The sequence below is a fragment of the Phalangium opilio genome, unplaced genomic scaffold (genome assembly GCF_054372755.1).
Source record: "Phalangium opilio isolate 3A_F unplaced genomic scaffold, DU_Popi_V2 ptg000070l_1, whole genome shotgun sequence".
Classification (NCBI taxonomy): domain Eukaryota; kingdom Metazoa; phylum Arthropoda; class Arachnida; order Opiliones; family Phalangiidae; genus Phalangium; species Phalangium opilio.
The window spans coordinates 13111171-13127730 of NW_028324182.1; the positions used below are offsets into that span (position 1 = coordinate 13111171).

General features: G+C 37.8%; 1 protein-coding gene across 1 annotated transcript in view; it reads right to left on the reverse strand.

Annotated features, from left to right (window-relative positions):
* The window catches only part of LOC149661754 (toll-like receptor Tollo), a 182084-nt gene that overhangs the window by 63295 nt on the left and 102229 nt on the right, over window positions 1–16560 (reverse strand). The window contains exon 4 of the mRNA XM_089843680.1: window positions 14896–15935. The gene's annotated coding sequence lies outside the window, so the exon portion shown is untranslated. The remainder of the gene's footprint in view (window positions 1–14895; window positions 15936–16560) is intronic.

The window sequence follows — 16560 nt, forward strand, 5'->3', positions numbered from 1 at the left end:
GAGACACTATTAAGTCTCAACATTTCGGGGTGTACGCTTAATCTTCTACGATATATAGTGTCAGTGTCCGTTACGGTCTATCGAATTCGACACATGTTGAGCAGCAGCAACTCTTGGGATAATTCTCGACGTCTCTTAGACGTTGGCAACCGTACCGTTCTCTAGTTCACGAATGAAATGAAAGAGTGTCTTCAAAAGATTCGGCAGCAAATTTTTAGGAAAAGGAGGGATAAAAGAATTAGCTTCCTTTTATAACATTTTTTTTTCTTCTTCTAGAAGAAGTTGGTTCTCCTCGTAACTTATTTCTGGGGTCAAGCGTGCGAAACCCAATAGTGTCGTTATACTTCTTTTTTCATATCCAACTAATTCCGTGGGTCGAACAAGCATCGCGCGGTAAACCGACTTTCATCCGGTGTTAGGAAGTGAATATCGCGTTCGAGCATTCTTCTTTCTTGTAACTCCGGGATGGTTGGATGGTGTTGAATGTTCACAAAATGGCGGTGAAATGTTCATCGTCTTTTATACGACAATGTGTCACTCGCGCGGCCGTTGAAAGTTGTCGGGAGTTACTAACATTGAGCGACGAAGCGATAATAAAAAGTTCCAGGATTTTTATACAGATTTTGGGGGGTTTTATGTTTTTTTCTCCCCCTCTCTCTTTCAATGTGTGTTGTTATTTCTTGCGGGGAAAGAACATGTATGGTGGAAAAATGAAGCGAAGAAAAGGTTAAGAACGCGTCATTGCATCCATGGTAGAAGAATACATTATGGATAGCGAAAGGGGTCAAATTCTATAACGTGGAAAAAATAAATACATACGATACCTATGGCTAACTCGGTTAGGGACAGACAGAAGTTAGGGATTCTAGTACGAAGTTCCTTGATGGAAGTACTCATCCCGGCATGGACCGCATTTCAATCTAACTAAGAGGGAAAGACACGGGGCTAAAACTTATGCCTTTCATCTCGCTTTTAGCGCCTGCGCTGTATTCATTTTGTATTATGCGTGCGCAGAGATGTCCCGATACTGAGGGTTGCTTGCCCCTTTTTACGTCGAAAAGGCTGGTTTATACACTCTATTCTTTAAATAGTTCAAAGGAAGAGTTGGATTGTAATCTCCTTAAAGTCACCTTGACAACGTGGAATAAATTTGAAAATGAAATTGAGGTATAGTTTTGTTTGTTATTCATGTCCCGCGTTAGACTTATTTATTAGAAAGGGAATGACCCGAGTGGACCTAATAATATTTCACTCATTCTCAAATAATTGAAACGTCGTAATTAATATGGAAAGTGAATATATATACAGAGACTCGCCCAGTCAGGCTCTCGTGTAAATGTTGATTTCGTTGGCTCCTTCCTTCATTTCCATTCGGATTTCTCCAAAAAAAAAAAAAAAAATAAATGAGCATGCATTAATAATTTATATTTGTAACAAGCTCACGCGATTTTCGACTATAGAGAAGTATTTCAGAATTCCCCGACATCATCCCACACCCTATGCTAAGCCTAATATAAGTTTTAATTCCAACGAAAGAAGTCGGAAACTTGGGCATGGATTTCGTGATACGTCGAGGATCACCGACTACAACTCATTACTTCTCATCCGTTAAAACCTCAACCGTATATTAGAAAGGACGCGAAAAATTCTTTCCTACGGTTTTTAATCGTTTTATTCCGAGCACCAGCTCGAGTATACCGACCCTGAAAACTGTATACAACACGTTCCAACTTTTTCATTATATAGAAATTAAAAAAATTAGTAACAAAAAATAATAACATAGTTGCGACTTTGTTATGTTTATCAATTAAAAAAACCAAAAAACAGTAGACCAAAGTAGCCTACTGATAAGATAAAAGCATCATGTTGGTCTATATAAATTACGACAGATAATATTTGACGGGCATAATTAGACAGATGATTGTATAACGCGGGTCTCTTGACTTAAACCTTTTAAAACCTTGTAAATAATAAACTTTATAAACAGTTTTATACTATCGGTCCTAAAGTCGTAATCATTAGAGGACAAAAGTTTGAATATGATGAAGAATTATCTGCAGAAGTTGTTTAAAACCATTTTCCCCGCCCTTTGACCCCGATTTCCCTAATTTTCAAAGTTCATCAGACAATTTAAAGGTAAGGGTTACGTTAAAATTTATCTTTTCATATTCAAAAGAGCCTACAAAATAATGAAAATTTCAAATAGGGAACCACGTATCCATTTACGAAATTACAGAAGTGAAGAAACGTATTTAGTATTCCCTTTCGAGTTTCGAATAAGAAAATAAGAAAGAAAGAAAGAAATTTTAGCGCTGTACTTAACTTTAAAAGGTCACGAGTAAAGTTGCGATCGAGGGAGGTAAAAATCAAGCCTTAGGAATACAGAAGCCCCGTTACTATATCCGTTTGGAATAGTTGTTTGAAAGAAAATAAAAATCGCCGAAACGTCTTTTTCTACATTATCCTTATAGGTCTAAACTAAGCCAGTTTCGTCTGTTACATAGCTTCAGGGAAAGGTGAAAGTATTCGATATATAAATGTAGAAAAAGTATCTTTCTGTACCCAAGTAAGTTTCTTTTCATTTTTTTTCTTTATTTTTTGTTTGAGAAGAAGTCGGAGCATGCCCAAACCCCTACCCCATATTTAGCCCGCGGAGTTTAGCGAAATGTAAACTCGGTTCAAAAGTAAATAGATAGCTATAACTCCAAAGGAAAGTTCACTAGGTACATTCCAAACGAGGATAGAGAGGGCGAGGCTTACCAAATCGAAATAACTCGAGATGCCGGAATATCACGTAGATTTCAGCTCGTTAATGCTATATCTAAAAGTACCGAGTATATGGAGTATCAGCATTTTTAGTTTAGTTTTCTTCCTTCTCTTTTTTATCCCGATGATATAACCCAAGCTAACAGACAGACGTCCAAGGGGGGTTAGATCCCCTTATAACTCGGACTTTAGCCCCTAAGTAAACACAGCTATGGTAGCCTTTGGTAGGTAGAAAGAGAATGTTACCATTCCCAAACGGATGCATGAGAGCCCAAAAACGGGAATTCGTGCTAGCGGGAGAGATAATCCTGTGCGGAAAAGATACACACCTCACAGCAGACAGTATAGAGGTCGAAAAGAGTTCGGGTTTCCCCTATCTAAGGTGACTGTCTATGCAGAGTAAGTTAAGCCTGGGCCGATCGAGCTGGATTGGATGGATACAGCAGAATCTCGGGCTCTGTATTGAAAAGGCAAGGCGCAAATGCCTTCAGGAAAGAAAACAGATACGACGACTGACTGTGTATAAAAGCTTCACGGGCGATTTTATAGTCAATGCTATGATCTAAAATGTAATAGAGCGGCGGCAGGCGACGTTACGTCCCAGAAACCTGTTTCGATACGCATTCATTTCCCAACCATCCCAGCAGAGATGACTTAGCTATCTCGTATTCCCCAATAAAGTAGACCTAGACTAAATTCCACGAAAATTTGTTGAAATCGCCTTAAATTCTGCGACTATTTCGAGCCAGTTTTCTCCCCATAGGTGAAAGAAAATAGAAACCCCTAAACCGCAGCGGCGTACATTAGCGCCGCGGTTTTCACGGAATATTGTATAAACGACCCGAACAGGGACTACAGCTAGCACTAAGATGAAAGCGTTTCACACTTTACCAGAAGTCTCTTCTCTTCTCTTCTCCGTATCTCTCTCATTGAAGCAATGTCACTCGGGATTTAAATCGACTAGGGACTGGTTTTGGTTTATATCCTTGAAATTTCATCCCTATTGAAATGGACAATTTATCCTGGTAGCGGATAACGATTTGGCGTTTTCAAAGATTAAAGGAAAAGCGGAGAAACGTGTCGAGAACAGCTGGTATAACTAGTAGTAAAGCGGAAAAGAGGGAGGTCCGTCCCCTTTCGGATGTAGTTTCACTTGCTCGCTTATAACCAACCGCAACGCAACTTAACTTAAAAGTGAAGCTTAAAGTTAAAAATTTCCTATGTTTAAAAGAGTAAAAAGCCTGTACACTAAAGGGGAAGCCTTTTCAGAGGTTTTTCAGAAAAAGAATAAAAATCGAGGGTTCGATTCCTTAAATTTTCGGGATGAAAATAAACCATAGCGAAAGGCGGCGGATGAGCTAGTCATCCTATTCTAATACACATTGAAAAGAATGTATCAAGCGTTAAAACCGCAGGCCATTTTTAACCCGAAAAATAGGTCCTGTTCGAAAACGTCGGGCGGAGAAGCCGATTCGATCCGTTTTCGATAGCGATGTCGAGTTAACTTGAATCGGTAAAGACGGGGGCGTCAGCTATTTCGGTATAGGATGGGAAGAAGAGAGAGAGAGAGAGAGAGAGAGAGAGAGAGAGAGAGAGGATGCCAGGCAGTGAAGTCTCTCGTCAATAGAAAAGGAGTTGGCCTGGCTATAGCAAAGCGGATCGAGCAGCGCGGGGACTTTTCATACATAACTGCATGGCGCTGCTATACTGATGTCCGTTCAATTTAATTGAATCAATAAAACGATGTAAGGGGGAAATGGACAAAACTCTCGTAGGAATGCCTTTAGAAGCTCCATAACCCTTCAGCTTGTATATATATTAACAAAATGAAGCTGAACAAAAAGTGAAGTAGATTCGCATTCTCTTGCATCTTAGACAAAAAACAGTTTCACGGAGAAATACCGACGAAATGGGGCCTTAAATTGAACAGTGACAACTCTCCCCATCCGAATTGTCCTTATGGAATATTTTTTGTTTCATTCGCTATATAGTATCCAAGATAACAGTGGAAGGAAGTATAGTTTAGAGATTTCAGTGAAGAAGCTCTGATTTAACCGAAGAGGGGAAGTAAAGTAACCGATGCTAGATATTGATTTTGTTCTTCTCTCTCTCTCTCACACACACAAGAGGAATGGAAGAGAAAGAAAAGAAGCTACGGAGACGGAGGAGAAGGAGAAGAGGAACACATACAGTTGGCATATAGTACATACACCTCGTCGTCTCGCCCGTTGAGTTTTCTTTCGGGCCAAAAAGGTGGAATTTTCTTCGACAGAAATCGTCGTCGTTTTTCGAGCTCCCGTCCCATTAGACCGAATCCCGTTGGATCGAAAGTCCCATTAGACCGAATCCCATTAGATCGAATGTCCCATTGAACCGAATCCCATTGGACCGAAAACGCCAAATGAGCGGGTTAATTTTCATACTTTGGCGGGTTCTTTTTCTTAAGATTGGCATTTCAATGTCTTAAATATATTTTTTAAGCTGGTTATATTCTGAAATAAAAATCGTGTTTTTTTTTTGAACAACCACACAAAAATGTTTATGGTTATGTCTAAAATTGAATTTTTGTACGCTATATAAGGAGATGATTTTAAATGCTCAATTTTAAATCTATGTGAAACATGGAGCGGATTGCTAACAAGAGAGGCTTCTTGTATATTCATACCAGAAGTTTAATACTAAGCCTTTATTTTATCATTTGCTGCAAGAACTGCAAAAGCTACACGTAGAATGCCGATCCTTGAAGCTCGATAATGACGCTGGGAAACCTCCGAAACCAGCGAAAACAAAATTTCTTCAGTTCAACGAAAGGTACAACAATGCTGTAAAAAAATATCAAGCCGCCATTGAAAATCCCAAAGAATGTAAAATCAGTGCCGCGACGAAATTACTGGATGCCATATCATCAAATATTGTAACGGATGTTTAAAAATTTTGAATGGAATGTAACAAATATTCATAAAGGAAATAAAAATTAATAACTGGAATGATATAATTGAGACTAATTCTTTAACCTAACCTGACCTAACCTGACCTAACCTGACCTAACCTAACCTAACCTAACCTAACCTAACGTAACCTAACCTAACCTAACCTAACCTAACCTAACCTAACCTAACCTAACCTAACCTAACCTAACCTAACCTAACCTAACCTAACCTAACCTAACCTAACCTAACCTAACCTAACCTAACCTAACCTAACCTAACCTAACCTAACCTAACCTAACCTAACCTAACCTAACCTAACCTAACCTAACCTAACCTAACCTAACCTAACCTAACCTAACCTAACCTAACCTAACCTAACCTAACCTAACCTAACCTAACCTAACCTAACCTAACCTAACCTAACCTAACCTAACCTAACCTAACCTAACCTAACCTAACCTAACCTAACCTAACCTAACCTAACCTAACCTAACCTAACCTAACCTAACCTAACCTAACCTAACCTAACCTAACCTAACCTAACCTAACCTAACCTAACCTAACCTAACCTAACCTAACCTAACCTAACCTAACCTAACCTAACCTAACCTAACCTAACCTAACCTAACCTAACCTAACCTAACCTAACCTAACCTAACCTAACCTAACCTAACCTAACCTAACCTAACCTAACCTAACCTAACCTAACCTAACCTAACCTAACCTAACCTAACCTAACCTAACCTAACCTAACCTAACCTAACCTAACCTAACCTAACCTAACCTAACCTAACCTAACCTAACCTAACCTAACCTAACCTAACCTAACCTAACCTAACCTAACCTAACCTAACCTAACCTAACCTAACCTAACCTAACCTAACCTAACCTAACCTAACCTAACCTAACCTAACCTAACCTAACCTAACCTAACCTAACCTAACCTAACCTAACCTAACCTAACCTAACCTAACCTAACCTAACCTAACCTAACCTAACCTAACCTAACCTAACCTAACCTAACCGTAAGGCAGATGCAACTAATTTAGTTTATAATGACTTTAGTATGCAAACACACGAATGTTAGTATTACGAAACTTACTTTTCCTTTCGAGGATTCGATCCAGGGTCTGTCGATTGATGGTCCGATACTCTTCCACTAGGCCACGGTGAGACGGAAACCACCATTGCTTAATTAACTTTTGACGAAGAATTATAAAACACTAACAACAGATAACATTTCTGATAAAAAATTCCCAATAGACAGAAACCGCCCAACGGGCTTGATTGAGAAAAGCAATACTTAAAATTTCGATTTATTGGGAATCGGTTTAACGGGATTCGATTTATTGGGATTTCGGTTTAACGGGATTCGGCGTAATGGGACAACTCCGTTTTTCGATGCCTTTTTCTTTTTCTTTGAACCACTTTTATCTATTACTCCACTCCCTACGTTTTCCTTCGTTCCTTCAATTTTTATTTAAGAAGGGGGGAATGCAGGGGGTAGAAATAAATTCGATAAAAATATATATATAGGACTATAAGAGGAGAGAGAAGCTTAGGAATCCGCAAAAAAGGGGTTATGCCTTAGACTTCACAGATTTCTTTTACTATCTCTGAACAGTTCCAACAACTCCACCTCCAAAAGCCTTGCCGGGAGTAAGAAGGTAAGGTATGGAAGAGATGGGAGAAAGAAGAAGAAGAGGAGGGAGGAGGAGAAGGAAGAGTTATCTTTTTTACAAGATACGGGATTTACGAGGAATCGGGTTATGAAGTTTTCCACCTAGAAAAATTTGTTACCTATAATACGACATACTGAGTGAGAGAGTGGGGGGGGTGGGGTTTATATATAAAAAGAGGCCTGGTTTGAAATGAAATTTATAACGTCGTCGCGTTCACGATATAGATGTATTACACCGTACCCGTTCGAGATAGGTTTCTATTGAGGCGAGAAATGCAATTTATATCAAAGTCGTCCTAATACTTTTTTTAAAAAATGAAAATAAATTTTTTACTTCGATGGGGACAGAACAGAGTTATTACGGAATATAGCTACTTGAACACGCGATTATGAGCTACTTGGATGGTGTTTTGAAAATATTTAATGCAATACTAAGAAGTGATATCTATTTTATTAGGGAGAAGGTATAAGATGCCTATAAGTATTCGCCGCGCCATAGTCCCAGTCCCCCTTTCAAAATACAAGAGGGGAAGTAAAAGGAGGCCGGGCTATTTCGCTGCCTCTACTCAGTCGGAAAATACAACGTAATTTTCGTCATTCGCGTCGCACTGACGTGAGTTTTCAAGAACAAATGAGATGCTGGCTGGTTGAAATTTAGAGGCGGGGATTAACTCCGGTCCTACTACACGTTTGGACTGGAGATAAAGCTGGAAATGTGGCGAATTTATAACTTCTCCCTAATAAACTAGATATCACTTCTTGATACGGCGAAAAAAGGGTTATTATCTATCTATTTATCTGTCCATCCGAGGTAGATTTTTCGGAATAAAATCAATGAATCACGTGTACGCTACGAGATTGGGATACTTGACAAAATTAATTGGAGTATATTGAACATACCGCTGCGGAAAAAAAAATACAAAAAAGTGTCGTACCCCTTGGTCGATGTATACATTTTATATTACTAAATCTAATCTAGGTAAATGGCAAAACGTGTATTTCGAGAAAGGTATAATACCTACACGGTGGCGGCGACGGCCGGCGCTTTTGCCTGGAGGCTAAATTTAAATATTTTCTTCATTACTACATTTTTCCACCCTATACAATACACAACCTCCCACGCTGTATTCGTACATTTGGTTCAATTTGGGGTAATAATATAGCCCCTATGCAATTCAATCAAGTCGAAATTTTGAAGAAAATACCGCTGTCCAAAATGTTTTTTCGCGAGTACAGCGGACCTAATATTAAAGATTTTTCTATTTCAATGGTTTTTTATATCCTATACTTTAAATGACAGTGATTATTAAAGTCGAGGACTTTGCCGGACCAAACCCAACAATCAAAAGCTCCAAACAACGGGAAATAAAACTCGAACGAAATAAAGGTTTTAAAAATAAATTGAAATTCATTTCATAGAAGAACTTGTCATTTCTTTTAAAGTCAAAAACATTAAAGTGACACTGAATTTTTTTTCTTTTCAATCGAAAGAGGTTATGAAATAATGAATATAGCAATTGGAACCATGTTTCTATCTACAATATTAAAGAAGATACAAGCAATTAAGTTGAATCCATAATGGAGAGACACTACGCGTTAGGCTTAACCGCGAAGCACTCACTGGGAGTACCCCTATTGGATGGATAAATCCGTCAGGTGGTACTAGGCATCCAATAGGGGACTCCCAGTGAGCGCTTTGCGTTTAAGCCTAACGCGTAGTGTCTCTCCATTACGCATTCAACTTAATTGCACTCGTATCTTTTTTAATATTATAGATAGAAACATGGTTCCAATTGATTTATATATTAATTATTTTAAACGCTATTTCGATTTAAAAGGAAAGAAATTCTAGCCTGGCGTATCCCTTTAAAGTAATAAACATTTGGTGGATGCATAAAACTCCACGGTCCATCGAGAAAAAAATGCTTACGAAATTCAACCTATTCCTATGGGAAATTCCTAGTTTTCTAGGTCTCTTATTTCTTTAGATGGACTTTAAAAAGGGCATAAAAAAGGAGATTTTCTATCTCCTTCGATAATGACAAGACCCAACCCCGCTCGCTCCGTAATAACCACTTTTCTCGCAAATGCGATATAACGTACATATCAATTTTAATTCGAAAGCGGGAGCTGAACATAAGAAAAGAAATTCAGGGAAATTTTTTTATATATAGTGGAAAAGTGCATGTATAATTTTCCTTCTGGAGGAAAAAAAATTCGTAAATTGGTAGAAATTTCGGTTCTTTTACGCCAAGCGATAATTGGCTCTTTCCAAACCCCCCCCCCCCTCACAAAAATAAAGAAATTTATCTATAAATGATCAAAAAGAAATCTTGGATATCTCTTATTATACAAAAAAAAAAATCCGTAATTTTAAACATTTTTCTAAAGTGGAATTAATTAAGATTGCAACCTTAGTACAAGTTTGAAGTTGAAACGGCGAACTGGAAAGTGACTGCAGGGAAATGGAAAACTTATTCTGTATTATGCAAGATCAAATTTTTGCACTGCGTGGTTTTGTAAATAAACATATGAAAACATGTACGTTTGTTGAAAAATCTACGGTTTTGCAATGCGAAACTTTACTACATAAAAAAAATAACATAAAATATTAATAAAAATTTAACGTCAAGAGCTGGAGGGAGGTATATTGGATTAGAAATTGACCCATTCTTTTCCACTCCTGTTCTTCCAAAACTTTGTTTTACCCCTTTTAAAGTTGTATAAGTTCTATAAGCCACTAGACGATATTTCCTCGGCTATGTTATTTTTTTTTATCATCATTGTTATCAAAAATCTCATACTCCAGTTGTTTTCCCTCTTTCTCCCTCTCTCCTCTTGGCCAACCAACATCAGTCTGTCCCTCTTTCCTTAACCAGAAAGCTAGTTCCGAAAATTTCCGACTGACAGATTTAAAAAAAAAAAAAAAAGAAAAACGAAAAGGAGGAATAAAACTTGGAGAAGCGAAAAGAGTATATATAAGTATAAAGCCAATAACGCGGAAGGAAATCTGTCCAAAACAGAAAAGGATGCTGGGAAGAAGAAGAAGGAAAGGGGGGATACGCGCTTCAGTTTCCCAACAAAATAAAACGCATATTCTTCGCTTTTCGTATTACGCGTATAACAAAGTTTAGTTTTTGACAGCGACTTCGCCTAAGCTCTGCAGGATAGGTTATTAAAGTGGCTGTGAAACAAAGCGAGATTCAACCCTCCACTCTCGTTGTACAGGGTGTTACTGATAAGACTGCCATAAATTAAAGGGTAGTGCTCCCTCTGGTGAGTCGCCCTTGTTATAAAGGGGTTGTAAAAAATGTCTTCCATTAAATCCTGTGTCCTTAGGGTCAACTTGAGTTTAAAGGGTTAAAGTACATGCTGGGGTCTACAGTAACAATATTTAGTTACCAATTATCATCTCATTCGATAAAGAGTACAGTTCTGAGCCATATAATTAATTGTAACTTTCAATAATTGTGCCCAAATTAATACGTTAGTATCCTTAATTACCTCTAGGCTAACCAAGGACTACGATTTATAAACTTTGAGTATGAATCTCCAAATTAACCAACAAAGACACTAAAATATAAGAAAGATTTAAGACGTATTTTCAACCCAAATAGAAACAAAATGTACGTACATCTGTACCGATCCCCCGATTCCCAGGTGAAATATGAAAAAAAAAGAGGTAAAAATCGAAAGGTAACACCACAACCAGGCTCTCATTCGAAATTTCCATGGCTGTTCAGTTCACTTCTACATCACGAGAAACGTTTCTCGGTATAAATTTGTTATGCAAATATTTTTGGCGAAGGAAACCTTTCTCTTTCAAGAAAAAAAATTTCTTTTCCAACTTATTTTAAATCCATTTTCGACAGAATGTTTTGGATAAGGCACTAACATTTTTTGATAAGTTTTCTTGATCTATACTTAATCTTGAATATAATTCTTTTGGCAACGAACTGTTTTGTGCGTGGTTACGAAATGAAAACTTAGATGAAAAAAAAAAAAGAATTTGAACAAATTGATGTATAACAGCCCCTGACAGTTAATAAATCTAACGCAGTGTATTGGGATAACGATGAGGGGATGGGAAAGAAAGAAAAAAAGAGACGTTAAAAGAACCAGAATGAAAATAAAGAACACAAAATACCTTCATTATTCTACTTGGATAAGGTGGGTAATCGGTAACCTCCCAATATTGAGAAAATTTCAGTACCGAGATAAATTATAGCGAAACCTTAGCCCCAAAAAAGAAAAAAAAATCTTATATTATCTCATTTAGTTCAGAGAGAGACCTGGTTTCAAAAGTTCAGAACAAATCTAATTAATATGATCAGCTGGTTTTGGTTTCATTATGAATAATTGTACGTATCTTTTAACCTTTACGTGGAAATTTTCAGTGGTAAACATACGAAATTTTCAAATATAAAAAAATTATAGAAACACGTTCTGAATTTTTAATTATTTGTCATGAAGTTAATTTCATAAAATTTTACGTGAGTCGGGAATAAGAAAATAACTAAATTATGTTATAATATTATGAGTAGGTAATGGTTAATGGTTTGTTATCGTGGGATTATTGTAACTCTTGCTAAAGCTTATTCCCCGATGGTATTGTATTAACAAACACCTAAAACTGGCATCAACATAAGTTGATTAGTCCGAGTTGGTGTGTATACATTGGTCCGTATCTTTCTTCCACGTATTCCTACAATATCGTAATCCTTGATATTCAATCTACAAATTGAGCCCTTTTAAAAGGAATTTGAGCCGCCCAAAAATTAGTTACACAATTTTAAAGAAAAAGTGTTCACATTTAGAATCGTTCGCATTTACCAGTATACCAACCCTAGTAAGTAATAAGTTTTGTTTGAAAGAATCCCAAAACGTATGAATACCCATGATTTTAAATTAACATTCAGAGGGTCTCCTTACTGAGTGCAAGTATATATATATCGAAAACGACTTCCTTTCAATCTAAGACGTTCGAAACGGTAGTAAATGCCTTAGAATCGATAGCGTTAGATTCCGGTAGGAGAGTCTGCGAGGTCGTGGCTAGAGCGGTAACTACGTCATTTATAGGCTAGGTACTATATTATCAATGATTAATATAACTTAACCATACGAGTCAGTAAAATATACCGGGACCTATATTTAAGATTAAAAATTGATGAAAACTGGCTTGAACCAATAAACGTGTCATATATGAAATATCTATAGCGAAACGTGCATGGCCGCTCTGTGTGTGCTTGGACACACGGACCTTGCAAACTACTGGACAAGTGAAAGAGTGAAGAAAAAAACCCTAAATCGATAATAATTCCGTGCCTAAAAGTCATAGATGTAAAAGGGGACGGGATAGATAGGTTCAAAAATGTTTTAACCTACATACTTATATATATACAAAAAGAAAAAAAAGGGAAAAACAACATGCCATGATTTTATAAATTTTACATTAAAGTCAGACGTGGGATTAAAATTTAAACAAAGCTTAGTTTAGTTTAGTTTTATGCAGAGAGCTCGGACACTTTCCAAGAGTTTCCCGTGCAGATAATTCTAATTTTGTATACTATTACAAGGCATGGAATTCTTATAACTATCCAATTCTCATGCCCAGGGTTAACGTCTCAAAGCGGGTTGGTTAATTAACACGAAAATTTTTACTCTGACTTTGGTATCGGTATTTTTTTCTTTTCTTTCTAAATACGCCAAAGAAAGCTGTCAAAATTTCGACCTCAATTTTATATAAAAAAAATTATTTCTGACTTCCCTATATATATATTTCGGTCGAAAACTCAACGAGGCGGGTAAAATTTTCTACATAATACATCATCGGTCCTATCAATAAATCTAGCCGAATTCCCTTAACTTCGTTCGTATACCTAACGTAACATTTCAAAAAGGGTATAAACAATCCCGGGGTAACCCTTACCCGTACGAGTCTGTACTCTGGAGTTAGTTCAGAGGCTGATATCAAAAATGCTCCTAAAAAAAATAAAATGGTTCTGCCGCCACTCTAGAATGCACTGGGGTCAAAATTTCGTAGATTCTATATGGGCCATTTCTATGAAAGTATCGTACGGTTATATAATAACTATATATAACACAATCCAATGGCAGGGTAAAGATAGCTCGAATTTCTCGTCGAAAAGGTCTTTAGTCGGCTGGAGGGACAGACCCAACCAAACCCGAACGAATCTGATCGAAATAAATGACGATCAATCTATTCCAGAGGAATCGATTAAAAGGAGGAGGATGGTGCAATGGGGTGGCGAGGTCGAACTAAAGTACTAAACCCAGTCTTTCTGTAGGGCTGGCTGTTATTTAACATCCTACTTACTACCATATTATTCTGTTTTTAATTAATCCGCAAAAACTCACTCGTTGTGTCATTTGAAATTGTGACATCAGCTTACGTCTGGCAGGCAGAATAAATTCAATTGTTTTATTTATAAATTTAAGTGCGTTGTCAATGAATTAACCAAAAAAAAAAGTACTTTCTATAAACATACTTTTCAATTAACAAACATTTTGTGTCGGTTTGGTTTGTCCCTATGAACTAATTTTGTTTCTACAAAGGGCAAGGTCATTTTTGGCGGGAAAGGAGAGAGTTTCCCGCGCAGCATGCAGCGCGCGCGCGCTTTTCTATTTAGAGCAGTGGAAGTAAAGTCACTTTCAGGCGCATTATTAACGATTATAAAGTTTTAAACACCCCAGCAACTCCAACTCCGTTTACACTCCCCCTCTTTTACCCCCTCAATATTTTTAAAACGAAAAGGATGAGAGGTTTGGACGGGAAGAGGGGGGCTTTATTTTATCGATTGAGAAGGGTGATTTACGAGTACAAGAATTTAGCGGAAAATTTCGCCATCAAAAGACTAATTTGCCTTTTTCCAATAATATAGGAAACCCATAAAAGTCGCGCGACGCCCAATGATCGTGCCTGAAAGTTCAGATACTATGGGGTCGTGTATTTATAACCCTTCTTTTTCAAAACCTCAGGGTAAACTTTAAATATCGAGTCACATTTTAGCTAGGGTATAAACCAACATCAATTTTCGTCGAAAATAGAGATAGTTTTGAAATTATCAGCCTTCTATTTACTATTCTTTTAGAAAAGTATTCTAAAAATGTAGCCTAGGGTTCAAGGTCATCGAAGATAGGCCAGGCCCTTAATTAGTCCAAGTATAAATTAATTTGTTTACGGGGCAAAACATTACCTTGCAGTGAGTACTTCACAAATTACAGGATTATAATCCTCAATTAAGCCTATTCTATTTGACATCCACTGTATTATGCTACGTTCCATTCCAACCGAACAATCAAGGCTAACTGCCAAACCCAGATCGCTACGTTTCAAATTAGTATTTAACGTTATAAGCGGCTTATGGGAGTAACACAGCAGCACCACGAGTACAAAAAAAGAAAGGGTTAGGGGTTTGAAGGAGGGTAAGACACTATAAAGAGCCTCGAGTAAGAACTAAGGCGATGGATGGAAAGAAAAGGAGTATTTCAGCTTACCCAGTTAATTCCAGGCTTCTTATTTCCTTGGTTGGCAGACGCGGCTTCTCAACTGGACGTGGTTTTTTCTCTCTCTCTCTCTCTCTCTCTCGATGTTAATCGCCGGTCAACGGTACGTAATCCTTCGATTTTCTTCCTTTCTTCCACAGTATAAAAAAAAACTTCTAGCTCTCCGAAGCAGCGGGCTCGCTTCGTTTAACCACAAGAGCTCGGAGCCCGCGAACGACACATTCTTGGCGACAAGTGTCCACGAGAAAAGAACTCGAGACGCGGTAATACGACCGTAAAAAAAAAAGAAACCAATCCGCCAAACTGTCGTCGCTTCTTCGGTAGAATAAGACGTTTTCTCGAAGACAAACTAAGACGCCGTTGGTAGGTTTATAAGAAAACAATTAAATATACTCCGCGACCCGTGGCAAATACGGTTTCGGCGCTTTAAATCGTTCAATCGTAACGTGTTCGGGGTACGTATGCCCTAACCCTAACTTCTAGATGGTAAATCGCCAAATTCTTTAACGTCAAGAGGGCGGGAAAGAAGCGTAACAACGAATGTACTATTTTATCTTCGTTTTCAAGCGTATTTTTGTCAAAAATAACCTTTGCCAAGACACTGAGACTCCAATTCTCTCGAAAACTTAAATTTTCAACGCGTAAATAGTTCCGAGGGTTTTAAATTAACAGCCGCGAATTACCACGGAACTTTTCGACTTCCGCTGGCGTCGAGATCCGTGCTTCGACTGAAACTGAAGAGAGACGAGCTTCTGCCCGCGTTCTGTCGTTGCCTCGTGGCCCGAGACTCCGGGAAGAGGGGGAAGGGAAACGAAAGGGAGCTGAGAGGCCAAAAGGCGGGAGATTCTCGGGCCAAAAAAACGCTATTAGGCGAAAATGGATGTGTAGCGCCATCTAGGAAAATTACGAAGAAACTTGGTCCAACTAATAATAGGCGATGAGGCATATCTTTCCTTCTATTTTCTTTCATTGGATGAACGGAAGATCGAAACTGCTAGGCAGGAAAGGGTACCCGGAAATTCCAGGGGCGCCTGTAAATAAGTGAGAAGATCGAAAAGTTAGAAATTGCCTTAACATTATTTAAGCCTTAAAACCTAAGCCTAACTGCCTAGCGAAGCGATAAAGAAGAGGCTAGGCCAACTTTTAAACACATTTCAATAAAGAATGACCCAACCTATATAAATATTTTAATCTTATACGTCCCTAGGCCCTTACAACTTTCAAAAACTAATAACTAAAGTTCGAAAAGAGGCACTAGACCCCGAATGCCAAGTGTCTTGTTTTTTCTCTGCGAATTCGGGCAATTGTGAATAATTCCGAAGAGGAAATGAAAATCCCCAACTCGAGTCGAGACGAAGAGAGTCCTTTAAACTTTCTCTTTAAAAAAAAAACTACATAAAAGTGAAAGGGTTGAAGTGAATAGACTCTCGATTTATTTGAACCATTAAATACCAAGCCATGGTATCTTGGTACGTGAAACTAATGTCGAAGGCAGGGAGTACAGTAAAGGTATTTCGATCTCAATTCTAAAAGCTCGTTGTTTCGACCTTTAACAAAGGTCATTTCTTCTCTGTTACTTATACTCCTAGCTCGTAATAAAGAATAAGGTCATTCTAAGGGAGCATAAATTACATCTTGGAAATGAACTCTATCCAC